The 13,505-nt window shown below is 37.5% G+C and overlaps 1 long non-coding RNA gene across 1 annotated transcript; it reads right to left on the bottom strand.

The window, feature by feature from the left end:
- Positions 1–2,899: 2,899 nt before the first annotated feature.
- LOC141741817 (uncharacterized) lies at positions 2,900–12,781 on the bottom strand. Its single transcript, XR_012586487.1, has 3 exons — positions 12,572–12,781; positions 4,061–4,159; positions 2,900–2,974 (listed from the first exon to the last, which is right to left on the bottom strand). It is a non-coding gene; the product is annotated as an uncharacterized LOC141741817 (long non-coding RNA).
- Between the last annotated feature and the right edge of the window lie 724 nt (positions 12,782–13,505).

Below are 13,505 nucleotides of genomic sequence, written 5' to 3'. Positions count from 1 at the left end.
TGGCTGAGAAGGACCACTCTCCATTTCTGGATCCTCACTGTGGAGAAATACATTATGAGATACCCCTACCACCTACCCCTCAACTGCACACCCCCTGTGAGGCTGACAAAGGCATTTCATATCGTTATCTTTTCAGTTCTAATGCTTCTTATTAACCTTATTTATCTATTAGCTAGATAAAGCTAGGGGTCTGTCTATTAGGATTCAGGTTCTGAAACCGCGTGTGTATGATGAACTAATCAAAGCCTATGGAATGTAGCATTCTAAGGTCCTACAGTCCAAATTGGGTATCTTTTCACACACAAATGACACCATTTTAATAAACTACTAATGCGTTAAATTAAGTCATTGACAAACCCTGTATTCAAACTTTTGTTTTCATTTAATGTATTTTTAATGTTGAGCAAGACATTTAAAAATAATGATGCTCAAACCCTGCTTACATATCCAACTGCTTAATGATTTCATAAAATACTGTATTGAAAATCAAAACATAAACGTTTGTACACAGAATGCACTCCTCGATGAAAATTTAGAACCACATGTCAAAATGTTTGTGTACCAACAAGCTTAAGAGTCAATCTTTAAAACCAAGCGGACACTTTCTCAGTCGAGACCGTTTTCTCTTGATGTTACAAGTCCCTCAGATGTGACTCCAGAATGCCTGTCTGCAGCTGTGGAGTTTGAGCTTTTTCAAACACAGAACTCCACTGGTGTCTCAAGTGAGACACTGCTCCGTATCCGTCTAAGTCCCAAATGAGCACTTGTTCCAGTTTTGAAAGTCCAAGCTGTATCTTTCCCTCTAAAAGAACTCTGTATGTGGGACAAGTACGGAATATGTAATAGATATGCTGTACAGATCCACTTTGGATTAAAAGGAAGATTTTATCTTTTATCTTAATGTTTCTGATTCTCTGTAGAATAACAGAATGTGAAGTTTCACTTTTGCACGTACAAATTCCTCTCAGATCACAGCAGAGTTAGAAAGTAAATTCAACCCCTACAATTGCCTTTGTCCAGGTTTTCTGCAATACTGTCCAATGTAAATTGCCTCGTACATTTTTTTTTGTTCATCTTTTGTTTTCGAGTGCATTCCACTCTTGTACTGAGGAAAGCTTCAGATTTACAGCCAGTATTTTGAAACTCAGTAACGATAAGTATACTTTACTATGAACTGAAACCAAGTATCTAAAATCCTCCTGAAAATCAGGCATTCCTTCAAGTTGGAACACTACGATTGATGCATTAAAAAATATAATCACTACATTTTAAAAGACTATGGCTGCATTCTCTCTTGGATTTTTAATTTCTCCAACTGTAATACACAGGTTAGCAAAATACCTTTGAATTAAAGGTACTTTGAAAGAAAAAGAGCTCCACAAATTCAGGCAAAATATTATTATTTTATAAGAGTGTAATTTATTGCTGAGTCTTTTTCCCCCTTTCTCCTTTATTGTGGTTTCTCTTTCCAGTAGCTGGTTTTCCTGTTCTTTTATGCATTTTTCTATTTTCTTCTCCTTGCAGCCATCAAAGGTGTTGTGAAACAGTGTGACATTGCAAAATAAATGTGACTTGTATGATGGAGGAAAAAGGTTTTTCGTGTTTAAAAAGCAGCAACTGATGGAAGACTGTCGGAATGCAGAAAAATTCTGCTTTGTCCAGTGAGTGTTTTTGAACTGCTCTAAATTTTGCTCCTTTGTCATGGAAGTTACATTAATGTACAAGCCACTTCTGAATTTGGCCTGTCATTTTTGTCCAGGAGCTTCGTTCAAAGGTTCAAATAAATCAGATGGTGAACCTGCCCTCCTACCATTTCAAAGCTTTTTATGCTGCAATTCACGCTGCTTCACTGACATAGTCCAGAATTTTATGCCTGCTGTTACTACGATTCTATGCTGTCATTCATTATTACCAGACTTCCCCAATACAGATTTTTTTTTTCCCAATATTAGCATCTAGTACGGTATGCTCATGAGATCAAACATCTCTGGCCACAATGTTTATGTCCCCAGAGAATTCCATTGCTTCATGCTCAAAGAACAGGAAGGATTCAGGTCTGCTACTAATACGTCTCGACATAGTAACATTATTTGTAAAGAGGAAAGCTCTTCAGTCAGATCTTCTTAAGGTCCAGTGCATGTCCTAATTTGTAACGTTTCTAGAGCACCACCATAGTTATTTTTTTTCTCTGTCACTTTATCATATTTTGAAGTCAGAGAGGCTCAGTGCCTCAAATCTCTCTCATATTTTATTTTTCTGTTATCACGTTCTGTACTTTTTTGCAGCAGCAATTTGCATTGAAGATGTCTGACTACTCAACTATTTCCACATTGCGATTACATTTTTGCACTGTAAAGGTTATGACCTATTTTAAAAATCTGCCCCCAATGTCTTCAATTTGCTTGCGTATCGTCATTATTATCCTTGCATATTTATACCAATGTGCAGCTATTAATGAACGGATAAAGTAACGATATATAAAACCTCATCACTGACAGTTGAACTGAACAGAAAAAAGACAGGCTTTACATTTTCCTTTAAAATAACTCTACTGTCATTCTTTTGGTCCACCCTGTCTGCTGAAGTTCTTACCGTACAGCCAGTGAGACTCTTAGGGAACGAGACTTCTTCTAGAAATGGAATGAGTCGAAATATAAGTACATGTATAACAAACACCAGCCTGCCCCCTCACTCACCTTTCGCACTTAACTACATGCCATAAGTAACGCCAACAGCTATTAATCAACAAATTGAGTCAAAGTTCACTGAAATCAACAGAAATCTTGGATCTGCCTCTGAATGTGGTGGGATTTATGTGAGGAAAATTTCTATCCATACACACATGGGTGCAAGTATGTAAAGTAAAGTAAAAGTAAAGTAAAGGTGGTATAATATTTACCTATGGTGAGACTTAAATTTACTTGCTTGTGAGCATGCTCTTCCAAAGTCTTAGTGTTTTGCACAGAGTAGTTGTCTGTAAAATTTTAATAGGACAAAGAAATTTTACCGCATGGACAGCAACAAACTGCTTTGTCCCACCCAAAATACACACATGCAAGAGATGGGTATATTTCAGGCATAATTCTCATCTAGACACGATCCAGTAATTAAGTTTCAAATGTCTTTCCCAGATAATTTTTCTTCAATTAGCTGAAAAGTTGTATATAGTTTTAATAGAAAACAAGCACCTTACTGTGTGATGGCTCGATCATATTTGTCAATAAGAATAGTGTGAAGCTAAGCAGTAAATTGTTTCTTTTTCAATCAAGATCTCTCATAGCTCAATTGTACTGATATATTTCAGTAGTAATCTAGTTAACTTGTATGGTGCTCTAGGTTTTTTAATGATGGATAACAGATGCCAAAAAGGACACAGGTAAGGGTTCTGTGAGAAATTGTAACTCTCTTGACTTTGTGCCTTTAAAACGGGATTTAACAATGTCTTCAGGATTCGGTTTCTGCAAGTTCATTTTATGCTTTCATCCAAGTTTCATTTTATTTAATCGTTCATTTATTTCCCTTGTCGTTTTTACTGTATTTTTCAAACCAGCTGTCTCATTAAGATAGCTTTTGGCCACCAACTTGCTGAAACCCCTGCTGAGAACTCAATGTTTCTCAAATAGTATATAATTTTATACACTGTAAGTGGATGATTAGCATAATTTCATCTTTCCCGTATTGGCACAGCCTGCTCTAAATAATGTAGCTCCATGTTTTCTATACTGTTAACAAGTTGGAAGGATCTTCCACCTTACACCACAGAAATAATTCCCAGATTCAGAATCCCATGTCTTACGAGCTGAGCTCTCCTCCATCTCATACAAGAAATAAGCCTTTCCCAATCAAACGTTTGGATGAATGACTTCCCTGGCAGACCTGGAAGTATTTCACTATGACCCTTGCTATCACTGACTTCACTGGAGCTCTGCCATCAGAGCGAGTGCAAGATTAGATCTCCCTGCTTATACACTAATACATTCCATGACCTGCTGATGCTGTGGGGCAGCAAAGTCTTTTCCTCACGCCTGAGAGAATAGGAAGTTGAGAACACGATGCTTACCTTTGTGGTCACCACAGCGCCCGCTCTATAAGCCAGGCAGCAGGCTGGTCTCCAGAGCTCACGTCTTGTAGCCAGAATCCTGAGATGCCCGGGGGAGCCCTGCAATTGACACCAACACAACGTGATGCACAGAATACCTCGACCAGAAAAAAAAGAATTCCAAAATAAAGTCGAGGATATATTTGCCTTATCCATGTTTATCCTGAGACGATTAAGGAGATTATTATATCTTTTTCAAAGGACGCAGTATACAAAATTGTAGAATACCAAGAGAAGGTGATTTTGCTCAGTGATGCTATTTTGCTGGCATGAAGGTATAAAAAGAAATCGCTCCTAATTAAGAAGGTCTTCTCTAAACCGCCAACATGAAATTCTACATTATTTTGTTTTGGAGACAATGAAAACTAATAGTGTTTTTATTTAGAATATGCTCCTGGGAATAGCTGGTGGCTGTTAGCTGAAATCAAGAACACTCTCACCAGTTTCCTGACTTTTCACAAACCCACGAGCATTACTGAACCAACCAGACAGTTGACTGAGATCCTCCTGACAAGCACAGTTCCAGTTCTTTGCTATTATGCTTGTCAGAAATCAACATGCATGCTCAAAGAATCAGCATTTTGAGATGAAAAAACTGTTCTCTTGGAAAATCTCCAACCGGTACTACTTATAACTGTTTTAAGAGCAGAACACGATTTCCCTGTGCGGCTGTCAGAAGAACAGTTTTTACTCTAATGGTTCAATAAGCAATTGTCTTTTTCCAAGAGCCCAGCTGACAAAAAAGGGTTTTGTGTGAGAAATCATACTGCACACATTTGATAGAATTTTTAAAAATGCTGATCAAATGTGACCCTAAACTAGCATATTATGTTGAAATTTCAGATTCATAAAAATGAGCTTAGGTTACCGAGTTCCTCTCTGAAAGTCCTAATTCTGCCTGAAGCTCAGCACGTTAGGTTTGGTTTCGTTGGTTGGATATTCCAGATCATATCCATAATAAGGATAAACTGACTAAGATGTGCAGGGTACTACGACATTTTATTTAAAAAATAACCTTTTTTATCTTGGAATTCCAGCTGAATACACTAAACTTCAGAGAAATTCGGGAAAGCTCTGGAGAAAAAGAACCTCTGTGCACTCACCTGGAATGACAAGTTCTGTTGCAGCATTACTATGAATAAGTTCTCACAGTTAGAAGTAATTTTAGTTTTACAAGCATGAAACAATTCTATGCAAATACCTCACCCAGGATAGCAATTTATAGCCAAGACACCACTTAACATCACATCAAGTAACTATCTGTCTGAATTACAGCTAATGGGAATTACAATTCAGTATTTATTTATGCCTTTTACTATCAAAGCCTTTATTAACTTGTTCAAAAGATTAAAAAGCCTATTTTCTTCACCATTTCCATAATACTTATTTTCAGTTCTGTAACTCCTAATATAACTTTCCAAACATTCACAACATGAAGATACAAACAGAAACTCAGATCAAAATAATTTACGTTTGGGAAATGAAGTATTACTGCAACACCACATAACTTTTATCATTTCTAGACTTACTAAAACTAACATACATCAGGGATTTGGTTTCGCATTTTTTTCGGAGAAAGGGGATGTCCATCATTTTAGCCGCTTAAGTGACGCTTAAGAGACTCTGTAACTTCAGAAGACGGGAAGACCTGACTACTGCAGGTCATTGGAAGCACGGTGCAGAAAAACGTGGTTCCACATCACTGGGCTGAGCTGGTGCTCATCAGCACCAGTGGTTGCCAGGGCTGCGAAAGCACCTCTGTACCACGCTCTAAAGCACTCAGATCCCGTGAGAGCATATGACTGCAGGCAGGTGACGGGTTCAGACCTGGCTGGCCCCAGGAACTCTGTGCCCATCGTGCCCCCTTAGAACCCAGAGCGCCGGAAAGCACATTTTGGCTCCAGTACAGCACCAGTGTTGGAAGTGTATTTGACAAGGAAATAAGGGCAGTATGAGAGAGCAGTGCTATAGCACGAAGGGCAAGTAAAAGAGGAGAGAGGATGAAGGGGAAAATGGAAATGAAACGGTTAGTGCCACAAGCCTGGAGATGATATGGGAGCTGTTGTAAGATCACAGTGCTCCATCCTGCCGGTATGAATCATTTACTCAGATCCATATGTTATACCAAATAAAAATTGAGTTGAATTACAGAATACTCATTCCATTTTGAGGGTCTGAATAGTGTTCAAGATGCTCAAACTTTGCTTTTCTGGTTTATGAGATCACCAAATCCCTTTACTGGCATTATAGACTCATAGCTCACAGCTGTCTGCTATTTATTCTGTATATAATCTCCCTATTTTCAGGAAGTTATAAAGTGTGTATGAAAGGTTCCCTAAGGGACGAAACCCAGTAAAAAAAAAAAAAAAAAACCCTCAAGCCCTGAGTGATTTATTTCACAAAATGACTTTTTAAAATAAGAAAACCACTGCTCCTAGTCTTGGTCTTGTTTAAACTGTAACAGAGCCAAAGCATGAATAGTTAATAGCAGTTCTCTAAACATTTGGGCTCCTGGAAATTGAACAAAAGTAAATACCCACACACATATATGGTCATCCCAAAAGGATCCAAAAGTCATTTTAGAAATTAATGGTCCAAATTTCTCAGTCAGAAATATATCCTTAATGCAACATATGCTTACAATCTTTTAGGAATCGTGACATAAATGAGATGATTATTTTTAAAAGGAATCTGTTTAGTCTGCATTAATAAATATGCAACTAATTACTTTTCTTTTAAAAAATGTTCTTTACAACTTACAAAATGCAAGGCAGACCATAACTTGTTTGCCCTGTATTTTCCTCGCTTTAGCAATTTCTTCACGGAAGGTAATGGAATAAGGAAGTTCAGAAGTATACTCCACACACGTGACTACGAAGGACCCTCACCCCGTGTGACCAGCCGCACGCACGCGAGGGGACTTCCTTCACTTGCGCAGGTCAGTCACAGAAGTACCACGAGCCTGACATCAGACGTCCCACACGTGGGCAATCTCCCCTCCGCGCAGGCCTGTACCTGAGGAGGGCACTGAATCGCAGGGGTCATGGGAAGAGTAACTGCAGCTTTCTTCTAAACCTGACCAAACAACAGGGCTCCTGGAAATAACAGCAGGTAAGAACCATCCTGATTCATCTGTAAATCAACTTTCCTCCTTTGTGCCTGAATCCAAAACAACAAACTAGCTTAACTGCTAAGTATATTGAGAAGAAAATGAGAAGAGCAAGACATTTAGTCCTCAAAGGCAAGAGCTAAAAGTCTGTAAATTATAAACCTAGAGGGACAGATAGAATCTGATTCTACATGAATAGACCTGGTTTATTTCAGCAGTCTTGCCTTCTTTAATGGGAATTCTCTTTGTGTAAATAAGATTGCTTGCATTAGGCTGACTTTTCAAAGGAGCCTAAATAACGCAGGGATACAAAACCTACTGGGTAAGATTCACATATAAATTAATATTCCTTTCTACTGCAAGGACAGTCTGCAGTCTTTTAGTGTAAATAAGAATAAAATCCTTAAGCTTTCAGTGGGAGAAAGAGTAACTCAGTTAGGTTCCTTTGAAAATCCAAACCAGAATTCTCAAGAGGAGAACCCAGCATAAATAATAACGCGTTTCTTTATCAGAACTCTTTCATCCATCAAACGCTTGGAATCCTACACCATGCAAAAGTACCAAGTAAGGGTGTTTGCACTTTAGGATTAGAATAATGCAGGCGCATTTTGTATAGACAACCAGAAATCCCATTAATGTCGACTTTTGAACAGCAACGTATGTATCTAGGTTTCATGCTTAGGTAAATGTGCTCAATTCATATGGTTATTACGGATCTCCACTATGCACCTAAATAACTACACGTGTTGAGTCGCCGCTTGAGGCTTATACTTGCAGAATACTCAGCAAAGATACATTTTTTTTATTCTACATTTCTTTTTAAATTAATTTTAAAGTATAGATTGATAGAATGGCTGACCTGGTAAGAAACATTTTAGATAGTGAAACATAAAGGTGTTTTAAAGTATTCTTAATTTCTTTTTTATTTTTTTAAACCAAAAATCCATTCACTTCGTTTTTTTTTCATACAGTATAATAATTATAGCTATGACTCATACAAATCAACCTTTCAGATATCTTGTCATAAAATAAAGGTCAAGTCACAGAAAATCTTAACAGAATTTCTTAAAGAATAGAAATGGATAACATAACTTTCATTAGTTTTAGCTTTTAGAACACTTAGAACTTATTATTAAAGTTAATTTCTGATGACTGCTTGTGAAACTACAACCTTAAACTACCTATGCCACGTGGCTAATGCTATACACGAAAAATCTTTATGACGCACACTAAAATGTTTATGGCGCTGCTGTAATTTCATCAGTGGTTATCAATCAACAGTGTTAGAAAAGGTCTGCAGTTTTATACACCATCCTTTTATAATGCTGGCACCAACTTCCTATTTAGAATTACTCCGATCTTATTTAAAATGAAAGAGAATACAGAAAGAAGTGTCATGCAATCCAACTTTAATAATCTGTTCATCAATTAGCATTGAGAATAAATTACTCTCTTAACCAAGAAATTACAGACAACCATACAAAACTGCACAGACTCTGGCACTAGAAATCTTTATCATGTAATTATGTAGAAATATTGTATTTAATTAGCCTCAATTTAGACGGTTGTTGCCACAGTTCAAATGAAAAAAGGCAAAGGGATGTTGATAAGTCCATCTGCTTCCACAGCTTTTTAAGTCTGCCAGGTTTTGTTTCATATTTACATTCAAAAGGTAAAAGCCACACAGAACTAAAACAACTCTTTGATTGTCAGTTTAACTGAGCAGAAGAGAAAATGAGTGGCACAGTGTAAGTGGAGCTCTTGGGTGAACTAGTAAATAAAACCAAATAATTTTGTCTAAAAATTAATCAATGCATGAGGTTTGACACAAAGGTCATTTTAGAGGCAATAAATATGTCAGTGCCACCTCTGTATTCCCATCAGATTACTGTGACAATAGAATTTTGTTACCTTTCTTTTAGGGAGTATAATTTAAATAAGAATGCCTGCAGCCAAATTAACCTTTACTTATCTGCTGTAATTCCCTCCTAGATTTTGAACACACGTATAAACATATATCAAAGTGTCAAGCAAAATTTTGATTTGCGTACTTGAAAACATAACTCAAGTAAACTGATAGTATTTTTGAAAGGTTTCTTATTAAAAGGCATTTAGCAAAAGAAAGGCATGGCGATAGCAAACCCATGGGCAGATGGATGGCGTAATCTCCGCTCCTTCCTTGCCAAAGGACTCGCTTTTCCAGTTCAGATGAAGATGATCTGAGCTACGCCTTATCAAGGTTAGACTCAATGATCGTCAGGGTCTTTTCCAACCTAAATGATTCCATGATTCTTATGCTACTGAATTGTTCTACCTTTTAAAAGGGCATTGATATGTTGAGCACTGAAGCCCAGGCCACACGGAATAATTTACTACTATATTTCATGCAGAATCCACATTCCTAGTAGGTGCAAAGACCACATTTCTTCAAAGTGGATTTCATCAAAGGTCCACCCCATTTTACAAACCAACTGTAAATGTCACCTCTACCTTTTTTATTTCATTTTCCAAGTTAGTTCAGAGAATGACAGTTTAAAGACTACGTAAATTAAATCTATACATATTTTCTCTTTCAGAATAATTACTAAGGAATTATGTAACCTGTGCTGTTGTAGCAATATAAAAAGTGAAAGAAATGAAAACATTATTAATGAGATGATTACTATCGCACAAGCATGTTTTAGTAAGAGTAATACTGGAGGGCACGTTAATTCTTTTTATGGTGAAAAGCAGTGCAAGCAACATTTATGAGAAGGCATCCAAGTTTTAGTAATTTGCAGCATCATGACTCTTCCTCTTTTTCGTACATCTGCTCCGTGTAATTCAAGAGGGTTCACAGTGTCCTTTCAGAAACATCATTGCTTCTGGTGTAAATCATTCAGAGGCCAGCAGTCAGAAGAAATACATGTCAGCAGAGAAGATTTCTTATCTCATGGGAGTCAGACTCTGAAGCTGGAATCTTCAGCACACATTTCTCTGAAATTTCTTGTTAAGCAATTACATAAGCCGTGCCGTTGTTGTTGTCTCGTTAACAATTTATTCTTGAATTCCCAGAATTAAAAAAATTCATTTGTCAAGATACTGCACAGTCAGAAGGATTAAAGGTTCCTCGGTCAGCAGGAAGTTTAAAAAAAAGACAGTTCTACTCAGGGACATGATACATATACTTCTTTTCAGCACCTTAGTCTTTCAAAAGTAAGTCTCATTCTTTAGGGTAGTTTAAGCACGGAGTTGAAACTTGCTTTCAAACCAGAAGCAGTATCTAATCTCTTTTGCGGGGCAACACTGGGTATTAGGGGTTGGATTCATTAGTGCAGTTGCTTAAAAGCTAGCAATGGCATCCAGTGGGATCTTCTGCCCGATCTGATTTCATACATAGTTTCAGAGAATCACAGAACCACTTAGGTTGGAAAAGACCCTTAAGATCATCAAGTCCAACCATAAACCTAACACTGACAACTCCACCACCAAACTGAGCCCCTCAGCATCACCTCTACCTGTCTTTTAAATACCTCCAGGGATGGTGATCCCGCTTTGAGCACAGGGGTGTTGGACTAGACAAGCTCCAAAGCTCCCTTCCAACCCAGACTACTCTGTGATTTTTACTTCAACTGCATCTTCACCTTCAATGAAACAGAAGAATTCTTTGCCTACCATAGAACATCCATGAGAAGAAGCAGACTCACCCACACCTCTCCAATACACTGACTAGTCCGGGAAACGTGTAACCCAACAGCAGCTCCAGGAAACTGCTGTGGACACAAACCAGTGAAAGGCTGTTTGCATCTAAATAGAGATGAGAACGAATGCTCTACTGAAATGGTTTTCTGAGAACAAAGTTCCTTAAAAAACCCATAACAACCAAACAAAAACCCAACCAATACTTTGTCAGTATAATCTGAGTATTCCATGTTCTTATATTCCTAAGCAGTTTAATCAAAATAATAAAGAACAATACAGAGAGTTCATAATCATCACTGATTCTAGACTGCTGTCATCTGTGGATTCTCCAGAAATATCCTTCTCACAATGCAATACAAATATAGATCATCTTTTGCAAGCTACGATATCAAACGAGAGCAATCAGATGGTTCTACAATTATACGGAAAATGACTTCCATTCTCTGTGAGATGCTTCCATTCTTCCAGTGATATTCTTTTGCTAGAAAATTTGTGAATTTGTTTTTGTCCCATTTTGTAATGTAATTACAGAGAAAAACTGACATTTCTTATCCTACTTCTTTAGTTATATTTATAAATGGAAATAAACTCACAACAGAAGTTAGACTTATGTTTAAGGATTTGGAATCTTTTTTCTTCTACAGTGAAGCGTGGTCTTTAATGGGGAAGGCCCATTGTGCCTCTGCAACATTCTGCTTTTTTCCACAAGCTGTGAGATTCATCAAAAGAAGAGTAAGCAGCTGAACTTTCTAATGTCAAGCAGACAGAGCTGTAGCTGCATGCAGAAATGTGGGCGCGCATTTGGAGTGTAAATTGGTTACATAAAGAGAAGGTTCTTTAAACGTTTGGCATTTCTTTTCTTGTTCTGTCCTTTCACTTGTGAGAATATCGGTGGGACTTTATGTTCCATGAAAATATAAATACATAGCAAATGTTCTCAGAAAAACAGGACTTAAAATACACACAAATATAATTATGTCCCCTTCCAACTACCACAGTGCAACGTAAAGAGCTTTTAGTGGAGGTAGGAATCAGTTCTACCAGCTTGCCTGTCTTGCTACACTTAGATAACTACGTGGATTCTTTTTATAAAAAACTGAGACCCATGCCGTGCTGCAGCCTCAGGCTCTCCAGAACATGGTCTTTTATTAAAATTAGATGTAATACAGATCTAGAATTACCACTTTTATTTCATTAAATCCTCCACTTTCAGCTTGTCTAGCTATTGGCAAGGGCTTTTTGGTTGCTTTCTTTTTCATACCCAGGTAAGTTTATACCGGAAAACAGAAGCTGGAAGCCTTTAAACAAGTTTTCATTCTCTAGTGCCAAGAGAGACTTTTTTTTTTTGCCTTTCTGATACTACGCTGTCTGTCCAATGATTTGTTAAAAGACCTACATACCGGAAAGAAATGGTCAAAGAAATAGATGGGATGAAAAAAATCCCTGCTATTGCATTTATGTCTGTTTAAGTACAAGATCTTCACCATTTCTTTCAATGTTGGTAACACTAATACTAAAACAAACTAGCAAATGAAATATTAATATAACAGCTGAGATGTTTCTGGTACTGCATTGTACATATTAATTATTTTAAATATGAGTAGAATTTAACAAAATAGTACATAAAATACATATAGAGGGTTAGACTGCAAAACAGGAACAGCAAGCACTGAGGCACACACCTGCTGAAGCAGACAAAACCCGGCAGAATGAAGGGATTACAGGAGACGTGGCAGCGCAGTCACAGCCGCATCTTCTCACGCTCGAAGAGCAAAAAGCAGCAATGCTGATGTGTTTGCCACGAGGCAGTAAATGTTCCGGTGTGTGGGGTACATCTCATAAACAACAGGAACTCCAAATCCACCAGAATCAGTCAATAACCTGTGCTGTTCGGATATAAAACTGAATATGCAAACATCAAGGAGTATTTCTCAAAAGAATCAGAATAGTGACACAGGAAGAGGCATCTCCTGCACAGTACATTTAATCAGCAGTTCTCAAAACACTTTAAAGAATATATATATCAGAAGCACAATTTTATTCCTGGTAAAGCTCAGTCAGAGAGCAGCAGTGATTTTTCTAACACTGTTGAGCAATCTGGGGCACAAATGGGAACAAAACTCAGATCTCACTCGTCCTGGCGCGCTGCGTCCCTTCTCACAGGTGAAGCTGTTCTCTAAAGCCAGCATGCTACGAAGAACACAAAGTGTGTATGTATTGAAATTAAGCAACAATCTGTTTTTACTCGTGTAGGATGTAGCCCAATGTAACGTTTCAGACAAAATACTATAAAGGAGCTTAAATACTAAGAAAGTACAAATAAGCTAAGAAAAAATACTGTGGTATTTTAACTTAGGCAGTTCTGTCAAGGTCAGGAGAACTATTAGGTCTGTGACTTGAACAATTTCCTAAACTTACCCTGTAACTTTCTTCTTGAATTTTTTGCGTATGGATAAACTAAATTGTTCCAAATGTATATCAAATATTAAATACATTAATATGAAGGTTTCACCTCAAATTACATGTCTGTATCCCATCTAGATTCACGCTGTTTCAAGTACCCCAATGAATAATGCAAAACGATGGCTGGCATAATCCACAGGGGTGTCCTCATGC

The sequence above is a fragment of the Larus michahellis genome, chromosome 4 (genome assembly GCF_964199755.1).
Source record: "Larus michahellis chromosome 4, bLarMic1.1, whole genome shotgun sequence".
Lineage (NCBI taxonomy): Eukaryota > Metazoa > Chordata > Aves > Charadriiformes > Laridae > Larus > Larus michahellis.
Note: the sequence above shows the minus strand (reverse complement) of the source record. Positions and strands in the feature narration are given on the sequence as shown.